Source organism: Physeter macrocephalus, chromosome 5 (genome assembly GCF_002837175.3).
Source record: "Physeter macrocephalus isolate SW-GA chromosome 5, ASM283717v5, whole genome shotgun sequence".
NCBI lineage: Eukaryota > Metazoa > Chordata > Mammalia > Artiodactyla > Physeteridae > Physeter > Physeter macrocephalus.
The window spans coordinates 96,594,424-96,610,464 of NC_041218.1; the positions used below are offsets into that span (position 1 = coordinate 96,594,424).

Below are 16,041 nucleotides of genomic sequence, written 5' to 3' on the forward strand. Positions count from 1 at the left end.
TTATGTAATGGTTAAGGGTATTGTGCAGTGGTAAACAATGCTATGGTAAGCAATTCTCATTTTGTAAAGAATTACTTTTAATTGTTGTAAAAGCATCAATTATTATTTATATATTATAATTATACTTTTACAAATTATTTAAATATCTAATCATTTTCAAAGAATGCACATTGGTATATGGAAATGACAAATTCCTTTAGATGGTGCATGTGTGACTTGAAACATCTGACGATACACATAGTGAGAAAATGAACATCTTCATATTTATCTTGGCTTACTTGTGCATGTATTTCTAGAATAAATTCCTTGAAGTATTATTTCTGGCTGAGCTGGTAAGCATGATTTAAATTTTAGTAGAACCACCAAAATGCTTCTCAAAAGGCTGTGCTAATTTATACTCCAATCAAAATGCTAAGTCATATATATGGAATCTAAAAAACAAACAAACAAAAAATGGTTCTGATGAACCTAGGGGCAGGACAGGAATAAAGATGGAGATGTAGATAATGGACTTAAGGACACGGAGAGGGGGAAGGGTAACCTGGGACTAAGTGAGAGAGTGGCATGGACGTATATACACTATCAAATGTAAAATAGATAGCTAGTGGGAAGCAGGTACATAGCACAGGGAGATCAGCTTGGTGCTTTGTGACCACCTAGAGGGGGTGGGATAGGGAGGGTGGGAGAGAGGGAGACACAAGAGGGAGGGGATATGGGGATATATGTATACATATAGCTGATTCACTTTGTTATACAGCAGAAACTAACACAATATTGTAAAGCAATTATACTCCAATAAAGATGTTAAAAGAAAAACAAAACTGAATAGTGAATACTTGTTTTCCCACACCATCACCAATACTAGATATTATCAGTCTTTGCAGCTTTCTCTAATCTGACTGGCAAAAAGAGATGGCATTTGCATCGTATAAACACTAGCACTAACACTTTCATTTCCTAGATTAAAAATGAGAGTGAGTATTTTTTAATGTCTGTTTGTCTTAACTGCTAAAATCTATCATCGGCAGGCGGACGCGCAACCGCTGCGCCACCAGGGAAGCCCCGAGAGTGAGTATTTTTAAATGTCTGTTTGTCTTAACTGCTAAAATCTATGCTTATTTTTCTATTAGATTTTATTTTAACTTTTGTATATTATAGATTTTAACCCCTTTTCTATTTATAAACAGTAAAATTTTTCTCCAGTGTTGCTTCCCTTATAACTTTATTCATGCTTTTTTTTTGATTGATTGATTGATTGATTGTCAAATAGAACATTTTTTTTTTTTTTTTTTTGCGGTACGCGGGCCTCTCACTGTTGTGGCCCCTCCCCTTGCGGAGCACAGGCTCCGGACGCGCAGGCTCAGCGGCCACGGCTCACGGGCCCAGCCGCTCCGCGGCATGTGGGATCCTCCAGGACCGGGGCACGAACCCGCGTCCCCTGCATCGACAGGCGGACCCTCAACCACTGCGCCGCCAGGGAAGCCCAACATTTTTGTTTTTAATATAGGTCACGTAAGTCAGTTTTTCCTTTATGGCACCTGTTTTTTTTTCTTTTTCTTGTGTAAGAAGACCTACCCTCTCAAAGTTATTAAGATAGTCATATTCATTTTTCCTTTGACATTTTTTTAGCTTTATTTTTAGCTCTTCATTATATCAAGAATTTTTGTCTGTGTTGTGAGATCAAACTATAATTTACTTTTTATTCCCTCCCCCCAGGTGAAAAGACAAATATCCCAGTGCCATTTATTCTTGTAGTCTTCCTTTTCCTGCTGATTTGAAATATTATCATTATCATGATAAATTTCACATATGCATGGATCTTTTTCTGGATTCTCTATTCTGTTTAATTTTCAGTCTGTATATCCCTGGATTAGTTTGTTGCTGGGTTTTTTTTTTTTTTTTTTTTTTTTTTTGTGGTATGCGGGCCTCCCTCTGCTGTGGCCTCTCCCGTTGCGGAGCACAGGCGGTATGCGGGCCTCCCTCTGCTGTGGCCTCTCCCGTTGCGGAGCACAGGCTCCGGACGCGCAGGCCCAGCGGCCATGGCTCACGGGCCCAGCTGCTCCGCGGCATGTGGGATCCTCCCAGACCGGGGCGTGAACCCGGTTCCCCTGCATCGGCAGGCGGACGCGCAACCACTGCGCCACCAGGGAAGCCCTGTTGCTGGTTTTTAATTACTATATTTGCATAGTATTTAGACCAACTTTTCTTTTTAAAAAATGTTCTTGCCCATCTCATGAATCTATTTTACATAGATTTTAGAATGACATTAGTGACTTTCTTTAATTTATAGATTAATTTGGGGGCAAATTTACACTTTCACAATATTGAATCTTCCCATCCAGGAGTATGGTGTTTCTCAAGGATTTAAGACTGAAAGTTTTTTAAAAATACGTTTTGTACATGTACTTTGTCATTACTTTTAGTTATCATGGGAGTATTATTTGAATTCTGAATGAAATTTTTAAGGGTTTCATCTTCTAATTTGTGATTGCTCACATGAAAGATGGCTAGTGATTTTATAGGTTGATATTGTTTCTGTCTGGATGATTAAACTCATTTATTTTAATAATTTTCTATATGTTTCTCTGGACATCAAATTGTTGGTAAAGAATGCTCATTTGGTTTCCTATGCCAAATGCTGATTCCTATGTCTTTTACTTTAGTGTATTTGCTAATGCCTACTTTTTGTCCTTTTTACTACACTCTGGGAGTGTTCTTAATGATCTTCCAAATCACTAATGGAATATTTATCCATATCAATATCTATTTTAATGTTTACTCATCTATTGATTTGTTTCATTTCAGTCACAGTTGTTTTAATTTTCAGAAATACTCATTATTTCTTTCCTTTCTTCTCTTCCTAGTCTTCCTTCTCTTCCTCTTTTCTTTCTGTTCTTCTTTCTTTGAACAGTGTTTTTTTTGAAACATGAAAATATTTTCTTTAGTCTTGTTGACTGATTATAATAATTATAATCCTTTTAAAAGTTCTTTCTGTTTCAGAAATTCTTATTTCTGAGGGATTACTTCTGTTTGGAACATTTTTACCACTCTGTTGGTTTCCCTTAAAAGTTAGTGATTCTTGTTAGTTTTGTTTTCTTTTTAGCATTTTTATTGGAGTATAATTGTTTACATTGTTGTGTTAGTTTCTGCTGTATAACAAAATGAATCAGCTATATGTATACATATGTCACCATATCCCCTCCCTCTTGCGTCTGCCTCCCAACCTCCCTATCCCACCCCTCTGGGTGGTCACAAAGCACCGAGCTGATCTCCCTGTGCTATGTACCTGCTTCCCACTAGCTATCTACTTTACATTTGGCAGTGTATATATGTCAATGCCACTCTCTCACTTCGTCCCAGCTTATCCTTCCCTCTCCCTATGCCCTTAAGTCCATTCTTTACGTCTGCATCTTTATTCATGTCCTACCCGTAGGTTCTTCAGAACCATTTTTTTTTTTGGATTCCATATATATGCGTTAAAATAAGGTATATGTTTTTTGCTTTCTGACTTACTTCACTCTGTATGACAGACTCCAGGTCCATCCACCTCACTACAAATAACTCAATTTCGTTTCTTTTTTATGGCTGAGTAATATTCCATTGTATATATGTGTATATATCTCCCCATCTGTTTGTATCATCCTTAATTTCTTTCATCCATGTCTTATAGTTTTCTGCATACAGCTCTCGTCTCCTTTGGTAGCTTTATTCCTAGGTATTTTATTCTTTTTCTTGACTGTTTCCTTAATTTCTCTTTCAGATTTTTCATCATTAGTGCATAGGAATGCAAGAGATTTCTGTGCATTAATTTTGTATCCTGCTACATTATCAAATTCATTGATTAGCTCTAGTAGTTTTCTGGTAGCATCTTTAGGATTCTCTATGTATAGTATCATATCATATGCAAACAGTGACAGTTTTACTTCTTCTTTTCTGATTTGGATTCCTTTTATTTCTTTTTCTTCCCTGATTGCTGTGGCTAACACTTCCAAAACTAAGTTAAATAATAGTAGTGAGTGTGGGCAACCTTGTCTTGTTCCTGATCTTAGTGGAAAGGGTTTCAGGTTTTCACCATTGAAAACGATGTTGACCGTGGGTTTGTCATATATGGCCTTATTATGTTGAGGTAAGTTCCTTCTATGCCTACTTTCTGGAGGGTTTTTATCATAAATGGGTGTTGAATTTTGTCGAAAGCCTTTTCTGCATCTATTGAGATGATCCTATGTTTTTTCTCCTTCAATTTGTTAATATGGTATATCACATTGATTGATTTGCGTATATTGAAGAATCCTTGCATTCCTGGGATAAACCCCACTTGATCATGATGTATGATCCTTTTAATGTGCTGTTGGAGTCTGTTTGCTAGTATTTTGTTGAGGATTTTTGCATCTATGTTCATTAGTGATATTGGCCTCTAGTTTTCTTTTTTTGTGACATCTAGTCTGGTTTGGGTATCTGGGTGGTGGTGTTCTCACAGAATGAGTTTGCGGGTATTCCTCCCTTTGCTGTATTTTGGAAGAGTTTGTAAAGGATAGGTGTTAGCTCTTTTTTAAATGTTTAATAGAATTCTCCTGTGAAACCATCTGGGCCTGGGTTTTTGTCTGCTGGAAGATTTTTAATCACAGTTTCAATTTCAGTGCTTGTGAATGGTCTGTTTATATTATCTATTTCTTCCTCGTTCAGTCACAGAAGGTTGTGCTTTTCTAAGAATTTGTCCATTTCTTCCAGGTTGTCCATGTTATTGGCATATAGTTGCTTGTAGTAATCTCTCCAGGTCCTTTGTATTTCTGCAGTGTCAGTTGTTGCTTCTTTTTCTTTTCTAATTCTGTTGATCTGTCTACTGCCTTTTTTTCTTGATGAGTCTGGCTAATGGTTTATCAATTTTGTTTTTCTTCTCAAAGAACCAGCTTTTAGTTTTATGGATCTTTGCTATTGTTTCCTTCATTTCTTTTTGATTTATTTCTGATCTGTTCTTTATGACTTCTTTCCATCTGCTAATCTTGGGGTTTTTTGTTCTTGTTTCTCTAATTGCTTTAGGTGTAATGTTAGGTTGTTTATTTGAGATTTTTCTTGTTTCTTGAGGTAGGATTGTATTATTGCTATAAACTTCCCTCTTAGAACTGCTTTTGCTGCATCCCGTAGGTTTTGGGTCGTTGTGTTTTCTTTGTCATTTGTTTCTAGATTTTTTTCGATTTCCTCTTTGATTGCTTCAGTGATCTCTTGGTTATTTAGTAGCATATTTTTTAGCCTCCATGTGTTTGTATTTTGCACAGTTTTTTTCCTGAAATTCATATCTAGTCTCACAGCGTTGTGGTGGGAAAGTTACTTGATACGATTTCAGTTTTCTTAAATTTACCAAGGCTTGATTTGTGATCCAAGATATGATCTATCCTGGAGAATGTTCCATGACCACTTTACAAGAAAGTGTATTCTGCTGTTTTTGGGTGGAATGTCCCATAAATATCAAATAAATACATCTTGTTTAATGTGTCATTTAAAGCTTGTATTTCCTTATTTATTTTCATTTTGGGTGATCTGTCTATTGGTGAAAGTGGGGTATTGAAGGCCCCTACTGTTATTGTGTTACTGTTGATTTCCCCTTTTATGGCTGTTAGTATTTGCCTTATGCATTGAGGTGCTCCTATGTTGGGTGCATAAATATTTACAAATGTTTTATCTTCTTCTTGGATTGATCCCTTGATCATTATGTAGTATCCTTCTTTGTCTCTTGTAATAGTCTTTATTTTAAAATCTATTTTATCTGATATGAGCATTGCTACTCCAGCTTTCTTTTGATTTCCATTTGCATGGAATATCTTTTTCCATCCCCTCACTTTGAGTCTGTATGTGTCCCTAGGTCTGAAGTGGGTCTCTTGTAGACAGCATATATACAGTCTAGTTTTTGTATCCATTCAGCCAGTCTGTGTGTTTTGGTTGGAGCATTTAATCCGTTTACATTTAAGGTAATTATCGATATGTATGTATCCTATTACCATTTTCTTAATTGTTTTGGGTTTGTCATTGTAGGTCTTTCCTTCTCTTGTGTTTCCTGCCTAGAGAAGTTCCTTTAGCATTTGTTGTAAAGCTGCTTTGGTGGTGCTGAATTCTCTTAACTTTTGCTTGTCTGCAAAGTTTTTAATTTCTCCATTGAATCTGAATGAGATCCTTGCTGGGTAGAGTATTCTTGGTTGTAGGTTTTTCCCTTTCTTCACTTTAAATATTTCCTGCCACTGGCTTCTGACTTGTAGAATTTCTGCTGAAAGATCAGCTGTTAACCTTATGGGGACTCCCTTGTATGTTATTTGTTGCTTTTCCCTTGCTGCTTTTAATATTTTTTCTTTGTATTTAATTTTTGATAGTTTGATTAAGATGTCCCTTGGCTTGTTTCTCCTTGGATTTATCCTGTATGGGACTCTCTGCACTTCCTGGACTTGATTGACTATTTCCTTTCCCATATTAGGGAAGTTTTCAAGTATAATCTCTTCAAATATTTTCTCAGTCCCTTTCTATTTCTCTTCTTCTGGGACCCCCCTAATTCGAATGTTGGTGTGTTTCATATTGTCCCAGAGGTCTCTGGGACTGTCCTCAATTATTTTCATTCTTTTTTCTTTATTCTGCTCTGCGTTAGTTATTGCCGCTATTTTATCTTCCAGATCACTTGTCCGTTCTTCTGCCTCAGTTATTCTGCTATTGAGTCCTTCTAGAGAATTTTTAATTTCATTTATTGTGTTGTTCATCATTGTTTGTTTGCTCTTTAGTTCTTCTAGGTCCTTATTAAAAGTTTCTTGTATTTTCTCCATTCTATTTCCAAGATTTTGGGTCATCTTTACTATCATTACTTTGAATTCTTTTTCAGGGATTCTGCCCTAGGCGCTTATTCTCCCATCTCTGGAGCTCCTTTAAGCGGTGCGCTTAATCCCCTCTCCTCGCGCCTCAGGATGCAAAGAGGTAAGAAAAAGTCTCTTGCCTCTTCGGCAGCTCCAGACTTTTTCCCGGACTCCCTCCCGGCTAGCTGTGGCGCACTAGCCCCCTTTAGGCTGTGTTCACGCAGCCAACCTCAGGCCTCTCCCAGCATCCGAAGGAAGCCTGAGCCTCAGCTCCCAGCCCCCGCCCGCCCCGGCGGGTGAGCAGACGAGCCTCTCGGGCTGGCGAGTGCCGGTCGGCACCGATCCTCTGTGCGGGAATCTCTCCACTTTGCCCTCTGCATCCCTCGTGCTGCGCTCTCCTCCGTGGCTCCGAAACTTCCCTCCCTGCCCACCCCCCATTTCCTCAGTGAAGGGCCTTCCTAGTGTGTGGAAACTTTTCCTCCTTCCCAGCTCCCTCCCACTGGTGTAGGTCCCGTCCCTATTCTTTTGTCTCTGTTTTTTTCTTTTTTCTTTTGCCCTACCCAGGTACGTGGGGAGTTTCTTGCCTTTTGGGAAGTCTGAGGTCTTCTGCCAGCATTCAGTAGGTGTTCTGTCAGAGTTGTTCCTCATGTAGATGTATTTCTGATGTATTTGTGGGTAGGAAGGTGATCTGCACGTCTTACTCCTCCACCATCTTGAATGTCCTCTCTTCCTAGTTTTTTATAGTTATATTTGAAGGACTCAGTTGAATGGTTTTGATAGTTGGAGGGTTATTTCCTAAGGGCAAATAGGAATTCCTATTCCTTCAGCAGTGAATTTGGTCAAATCCCAGGAACTGTGGCTCTAGCAGCAGTTTTATAGAGAGAGAAAGGAGAGTGCTTCAGTGAGCCTCTGGAGCCTCTTCCCTTATAAATGTGTTTATCCTTGGCATCTGGAATAGCATTTGCTTAATATTTAATCCAAATGCTATTATGTAGGTTAACCAAAGACCTCTGTTAGACTTTTAGACACTTATTATTTTTTCCTAACAGTTGTAAATTCCATATAGCAGAATAATCAAATTGGAAGCACTAATCTATAATTAAATCCTGGCTAGTAAACAGACTTTATTCTCTGCTTTAATGCCTATTCTCCCTTTGGAATTTTACATCTATTATCTTTTGTCTGAAGCTGTGGCCGGGGCTGGAGAAGTGTTGCTGGAATATTCATGACGTGTTTTAGAGACAGTGACCATGGAACTGTGATTCGTGTTTAGGATTCACATAAGGAAACAGTTGGAGATAAAGCTGGAGCCAGGCTGTGAAGATGTTTATATTTATGTTTAAGGAGTTTAGACTTTACCCTGTCAGTAATGGAGTATTTCTGATGGGTTTTGAGCAAGGAAGCATCATGTTCAAAGCGCCTTTATTTGACAGTGGTCTCCGTAATAAATATAAGGGACAAAGAGATTAAGAGAACATTTTGGTATTCTAGGATGAGGTGATAAGAGCCTGAGATAAAGTAGGGGAAGTTGGAATGGAAAGAAAGTGACATAGAAGAGTCTGAACAAAATAATTTTAGGCTTTAGTGATTTGGATGAGAGAGTGAAGAAAGAGGAGTGCTCAAGGAGACACACAAAGATTCAAGCCTGGGTTACTGGAAGAGGTAATAGAACTAAATAAGGAAATAAAAAAGAGGCAGCTGTTTACTTCCTGATTTTAGCTGTCATTTAAACACTTAGACACAATCACGTTTTATATCTTGAGTTCCTTTATATTTCCTGACTGCTGATGCTAAGAATATCCATCGATTATACAAGGCTGAGAGGATGAGAGCAGGGTCATAAAAGATGGTGTTTGAACTTTGTGCTGGTCAGACCTGAGAACAATCTGGTTGCAATATCTTCCATCTTACTTGTGACCAAACTATTCAGTGCAGCTGGCTAGCTGGACTCAGTCCAGTTCCCATTCTGGACCATAATGAAGGATATCAGCCTGGAACCGTTTCAAGAAGTTAATTGATGAAAAAAACTAGACCTCGACCTGTTCGTCTATCAAGAGAAATTTCAAATTTTTATGAAGATTTTTTACCAGTGAAAGTTTCTTTAAAGCTACATAAGAATTTTCTTTTCAGGCTTCCTAGTGTTTATGCTTCTGTTGCTATTGATAAATGTACGTTCAAGAAACTCATTCTTCTTATAATAGCACTGTCTTTTCTCAGTAACTTAGTTTCACGGTGTCCTGTCTAGCTAATGAGTTGCATGGGTTTAGTAGTTAATAGGGTTGCATAAGGATTAAATGAGCAGATACAAGTAATGTGTCATGAAGCGTACTTTGCTCATAGTAAGCTCTCAATAATTGTAATTTTTATTACTATTAGGAATCAGACTGAAGAAGGGCATCTCTACTTTTTTACTGATCAGGTTGTGATGTTTAAGGCAGTGGATCTCAAACTTTAGTGTGCATTAAAATAATCTTTAGGGTTTATGAAAACACAGGTTACTGGGCCTCATCCCCAGCATTTTTTATTCAGTTGGTCTTAGTTGGGGCCTGAGAACTCTGACAAGTTCTCAGATGATGTTGATGCTGCTGGTTGTGGGCTGAATTTTTGAGAACCAGTGGTTTTGGGGGTGGGAAGAGGGGAATGAGTTTTGTATTCATAATGGATTCAGTTACTTTGCAGTTAGGAATTCCATTCTCTTCTGGCTGTACATCCTGAACCCCAGTCTGCTGTACACTTTGTTTTCTGAAGCAGCAGAAAGCAGTCAGCAGGTGACAAATTTCATTACTCCACTTTCTTTGAATTTTCCCAGGGATTACTAAGTGTACGACTGTTAGTGCTGGCACTGTTCTGTTATTTTAAGGGTTTGTTGGTTTTTCCAAGGTGGACTTCCCTTGATGCCAGAAGATGTGAATAGGAACATTATGATGGTGTTTGGGTCTATCTTGGTATTTGATATACTGTAGAATGTATATTTGTCATTTAAATTAATAGTAATTTTACTCTGTGCTTTTTTTCCTCACCCTTTTTAATTCTCATTTAATTAGAGTTACAAGTGGCATCACTTATACTTGTAAGCACAGCAATGTGGCTTTCGGCATCTCTGTAATGAAAGTTTAAACTACTTGGAACTCTAGCTTACATTCCTTTAAGTCATTATGATCTAAATATTCTTTTCCATGATGCCAAAAAGGTTCTGTGTGATCATCTAAAGTTTGAAATTCTTTTCAAATCAAAGGCACTGCCAAACGCAGAAGCAACTGTGTGAAGAAAATGTGTGGAAACACCAGTCATTACAGGTTGGTTTATAAAAAGAGTTGCAGATTGATAGGTCTTTGAAAAATGTTTGGTGACACAAAACTCTTTCAATCAGTTTCAAATCTGGCAACTCTCTTGTTGCGTTAGATTTCCTTTCCTTCACTTTTCTTCTCTTTCTAACAGAGACAGACACGTCCCTTTTCCCGCGTCCCATTTTAGATGACTGACGGAAAAGTAAACACCAAATATGAGCATGTGGGGCTGGTTTATTTCTTTGTACATTGACTAGAAGGCAGTGTTGAAGGGAGACACTGCTGTCATTTCACAATGTAGGAAATTTAGAAAAGGTGTCAGAGCTGTTTTAAATAATTTCTTTTTTGGGATTGTGCCATTCATGAGGGTGTGTAGTCTTTCCTTTATAGCAGGAATTTGTTTAAAGTATATCTGAGATCTCTTGGTGACAAATAAACAATGTGTTCAAAAGAAAGCCCTGTAATTTTTTCATTAGATGATTCATGCTTAAAAATGTCAAATGATCAAAAATGAAAGACCCAATGATTGGGTCATATGAAACATATGGTTCTGGGAGTTATTTTGCATGCCAGCTCTAAATATGGAATCTTAGTGTCCCTTCTTTTGTCCTTGTAAAGACAGCAGAGTCTTTAGTGCCGAGTTCTTTCCTTTTTGCAGTTTAAACTGAATGACCCCCCACATGTCCTTTACCTGTGAGGCAGCACAGAATAGTGGTTGGATGTAAAGACTAGGGGTGAGTTTGCCTGGCTTCAAATTCTGACTCTAGTGCTTATTCACTGAGTGATGTTGAGAAACCTACTAAGCCTTTCTGTGCCTTCATTTCCTAGTTTGTAGAGTCAGCATAATGAGCATACTTCCCTTGAAAGAGAAGAAATAGTACATTAATGCCCTTAGAACAGTTCCTGGCACATAATGGGCATAATCAGTGTTAGCCTTTACTATTTACCTTGAGTGGACTTCCTTGCTTGATTGACTATTTTCCCAAAAGAGAGAAGATTATGACAACTTCAGTGTAAATTGCTATTTAGAATATCATTTGGGAATGGTTCAGACTTAAAATGGCTTAAATATTATAAAATCAGACCCATGTTTATGAAAACTGAGTATGTGATATTTTGGTCATGGGTTATATTTCTACATATTAGGAACCACGTTCCATCACGGTAATTTGCCCATAACGTTAACAACAGAAAATTCTTTCAGGCCAGTAGAGTTTAGATTCTTTTGCTTAATGAGAAAGGATCTGTGATTTTTATTTTTGTTCTCTTTTCTCTGATGAATGAAAAGTTTGTATGAAAAAGGGTAATTTTTAAATTATATTGAAACTGTTAAGAATGGCTCAAGTTAAATATAGCTTCACATAAAGGAATTTTTCTGAACTGTATATTGGACTTGAGATGCACATGGAAGATATTTTGGAGAGACTAAAATAGTGGGTCAAGATTACTTATAAACCCAAGTTTCTACTTGTTCCTTGGGTCTTCCAACTCATTAAATCAATAATATCCATTACTTTTTGGGAAGGAATGACCCAGCTGAGAGAAATACAGTCATCATTCGGCTTTGAACTTTCAAATAGAATTGGTCACACCCATAGCAAGATGATAGTCTTGAAGTAAGCACCTTTTGCTTGCAAAAGCCATTCTTCTTTGAGAAAGAAGAAAAACGGATGTGTGTTATGATTTTCTTATAAATCAGAATTTGGAGTGGGGATCATGGAGCAGAACACAGAACAGAGCGGAGCAGAGAACAGGTCAGAACATATGGGAAGTTCCCATAACATGGGAGGGACAAAACCTCTCAGTACTGGAGAGAATCATTGAAAGAGAAGAAGGTCAAGAAAGCTGAGAGAATACCTTCAGCTCTGTATCCTACCACCTTAAGGTAGCATCTTGAAACTGGGAGGGGAGAAGTAAAATATTTATAGATGTGTCTGAGTTCAAGAACATTGAAAGTCAGTCCTCCCATTTACTTGGGAAAAGCCTGGGAGGTTGCAGAACATTTGTCCCGGCAAAATGTCCAACATGACGCTGGAATGGTAGAGGACCAATGACTGCTGGGAGAGGCTGAGGGTACGTGGGTGGAGTCCGGAGTCCTGCGTCCTGCACAGTACAGCAGAGAGATCAGCTGAAGCCTTCTTCTTCCCCATTCCCTCTCCACTATCCCTATCCTGGGAGGACCAGTGGACCAAAGGGAAGATGCAGAACGTGGAGACCTCACCACCAACGCACAGTGGCAAGCTCCATGGTCAACAACAGTGGGTGCCAACCTGACACCATAAAAATCCAAGCCAGGGAAATCAGTGTCACTAGCAGAGGAGTCCCAGTAGACTGGGCAAATTACAGGACATCTCAGCAGAAGCCAGAGAGAACCCAGAGGATAAAGGAACCAGTTGCTCCTCTTCACACAGACAACACCGTCTTGGGAAGAAGGAAGAGGAAAAAGAATGATTTCCTTTTAACTGTCAAGTTAAAAAATTTTTGTTTTGCCATCAGTAAGAATGAGGCTTATAAAGAAAATATAATCAGGGATAGAAAGTAAAGTGAGTTGTAGAATATAAATTTCATCCCCACTACAGAAAGTATTAGTTAAGATAATTATCCTGTGTTCAAAAGTACATAAAAGGTTGCGTTTTCCAAGGTCTGGAGATGGGGCAGTTTATAAACACAGTTCATTCAGCACGGTGTGGACCACACGCCCCCAGAATCCTAGTGTCTGGAGATTTTTAACCTAATTGTTCACCTGACTCCAATTTCTCTCCTTTAAATCCTGTCCTGCATATTTCTGCCCACATAATCATCTGCCTGCAGTCTGCCTCTTTTGTCAACTAGTTCCCTAATTCAAGAAGCTCAATGATGCATTTGTTTATACCTAGAAGGACTGTGATTCACTCTTAAGGTTTATTTGTTTCTTGCTTTCTTGCTAATTTTTGTTCCTTTTGAACAGTTCTAATTATAACATAGCAAGTTGGGAGTAGTTTGTTCTGTAATTTTTAGCCACAGAAGATGACTATTTGGAATCAGTTTTCTTCCTATGCCTTTACTGTTATTCGAAACATAGTATGTATTTTTTGACAGGAAGATATAATTGTTTTAATAAAGAATCAAGCTGACCAAAGCAGGAAGTGTATATAACCCTTCAACTACTGCTGCTAAGCAATCGAATTCAGTGACCACACGGAAACGTGAGAAAAGCATGCTTACAATTTAGCTTTGTGGTATATTGAAGTCTTGTGTGTCAGTTTGCCTGTTTCATGGGATTTGTAAGCTGAAAGTTCTTGATGCTAACTTGATACAAACAAGAAAAAATATTCTTCACAGAGTGTGCTGACCATATGTGGGGTTCATTTGATGATGCTTTTCATTTTCTTTATAAAACCTATCTCAGGACCACGGGTGGTTATTTGTCAGAAGTTTAAGTCATGAAAATGAAGTTACATTGCGGTGAACCATAGGACCCATCATCTCTGAGGGCTTACTTTTCAGACTCAGCGAACCTAAACTGAATTCCTACTCTATCGCAAATAACTAAGCTCAATTCTGCTGTGTTATGTTATGCATTCATTTAATCATCATCCAGTTTTTTTTCCCACTATGGGTTACATGTGCTAGGTACACATGTTGAGATGGAAGGCATAATTTAGGAATTCAGGCAGTGTAGAGAGTAGTCAGGGAGTTGGACCAATAAACAGGTAAATATTAGGATAAAGATTTGTACAGGTTGATCTTGGGGCCTAGAGGATGAGCTGATTCAACTTGGAGGTGGTCAGGGAAGGGTTCCTTGAGTGTTAATGAATTAATTCATATTATCTGAGTAAACAGAGGAAGTAGACATTCAAAACAAAGGGGAAGAATGAAGGTGACACCTTTAGAGAATCTCAAAGACTTTGAAGTGACCAGAATATAAGACGCATGTTGAGGAAGTGGCTAGATATGAGAGTTGAAAAGTAGGGTGGAAGCCAGATCATAAACTATCTCAAGATTAACCTCAAAAGAACTCTGTCAGGTAGGTGGTGTCATGCCTGTTTTATAGATGAGGAAACAGACTTGGGGAGCTTAAGCATCTTGCCTATGGCCACACAGTAAGCAGCAGAGTTGGATCTTCTGACCACAGATCCAGTGCTTTTCTCACTACCACAACAAAGGAGTTATTGGACTTCTCAACGGCCACTTTTGTTTTTAATAGTATGATCAGTCATAAAATATGATCAGTCATAAAATGTGAGCGAGCATTGAATTAGAATTGCATTGTGGTTGTGAACAATGCTATTTAGATAAACTACTCAAAAACTGGGGTGAAGTGAGAGTAGCATCGACCTATATACACTACCAAATGTAAAACAGATAGCTAGTGGGAAGCAGCCGCATAGCACAGGGAGATCAGCTCGGTGCTTTGTGACCACCTAGAGGGGTGGGATAGGGAGGGTGGGAGGGAGACGCAAGAGGGAGGGGATAAGGGGACATGTGTATGCATATGGCTGATTCACTTTGTTGTACAGCAGAAACTAACACAGCATTGTGAAGCAATTATACTCCAATAAAGATGTATAAAAAATGTATTAATAATAATAATAGTTCTTGCTCTTATTGTAACAGGCAAGAAGTTCCTATCTACCTCCATAGCCATATGCTTATAGTTTGTATTGAGCATGAGATATTTTAAAACTCTTTCTACCACATGTATGGAACAGTACTTAGTTTAGTCTTTCTGAATGCCCACTTGTCCAGAAGCCTGGGAGGTGAGATCACATAGCTGAGGGAACAGGCCTAAAGGATAGGGCAGACTGGAAGGATGGCCTCATGTGGATTTTTATTATATGAGGTTGGTCAAAATCATTGCTTAATTTCTTCAAGAATAAGGAGCCAATACTACTGAATGGTTTAATGTCTTACAGTGACTTTACAACAGCAGAAACATTAAAAGAATTTATTTTAGAACTCAAGACAAAACAAGACAAAACAAAATTTACCCATGTCTTATGCTCCTTTGGGGACCACACATATGAAATAATCTTTTTTAAGGGCAAATTGGTTAACCTAGGGCCCATTCTCCCTAGGAGAGGTCCATGTTAGGCTTTAGCCAGGTGTATGTAATTTATCTGAAATGGAGGGAGGGAACCTATAGGATTCCTTATATTCTTTTCTTTTTAAATATGTATCAAGGTTATTTAAAGGGACCCAATAAAGCATGAAAAATTAACAAACATTTCCAGTGTGGCACCACAAACTGAGTGTGTGTGTGTGTGTGTGTGTGTGTGTGTGTGTGTGTGTATGTGTGTGTGTATTTATGCGTGTTTGTGGGTGGCCTCAGATTACTTTTAATCTGTAGTGGTGAATTCTCCAAAGTTGATCCTAAGTAAGCACGCAAGAGGTTTTAGAAGACATTTCATGTTAACATTTGACAACTTTTTTTTTTTTAATATTAAGGGAGGACTTTCATAGAGTAACATACTGATTTCATCATGTCATCCAAATGGGGACATTTTCTACCGGAAAAAAAAAAAAAAAGTAAGACAAAAATTATGTAGCTTCTTGCACATTATTTATTTATTTATTATTATTATTTTTTGTGGTACGCGGGCCTCTCACTGTTGCGGCCTCTCCCGTTGCAGAGCACAGGCTCCGGACGCGCAGGCTCAGCGGCCATGGCTCACGGGCCCAGCCGCTCCGCGGCATGTGGGATCTTCCCGGACCGGGTCACAAACCCGTGTCCCCTGCATCGGCAGGCGGGTTCTCAACCACTGTGCCACCAGGGAAACCCTATTTATTTATTTTTAAGTCATCTTTATTGGAGTATAATTGCTTTAAAATGGTATGTTAGTTTCTGCTTTATAACAAAATGAATCAACTATATGTATACATGTATCACCATATCTCCTCCCTCTTGCGTCTCCCTCCCACCCTCCCTATCCCACCCCTCTAGGTGG

The 16,041-nt window shown here is 38.5% G+C and overlaps 1 protein-coding gene and 1 long non-coding RNA gene across 17 annotated transcripts in view; both read left to right on the forward strand.

The window, feature by feature from the left end:
• The window catches only part of SUGCT (succinyl-CoA:glutarate-CoA transferase), an 806,218-nt gene that overhangs the window by 347,629 nt on the left and 442,548 nt on the right, over positions 1-16,041 (forward strand). The window lies entirely within an intron of this gene.
• On the forward strand, positions 6,891-10,078 carry LOC129392146 (uncharacterized). The gene is made up of 3 exons (XR_008617473.1): positions 6,891-6,948; positions 7,392-7,446; positions 10,063-10,078. It is a non-coding gene; the product is annotated as an uncharacterized lncRNA (long non-coding RNA).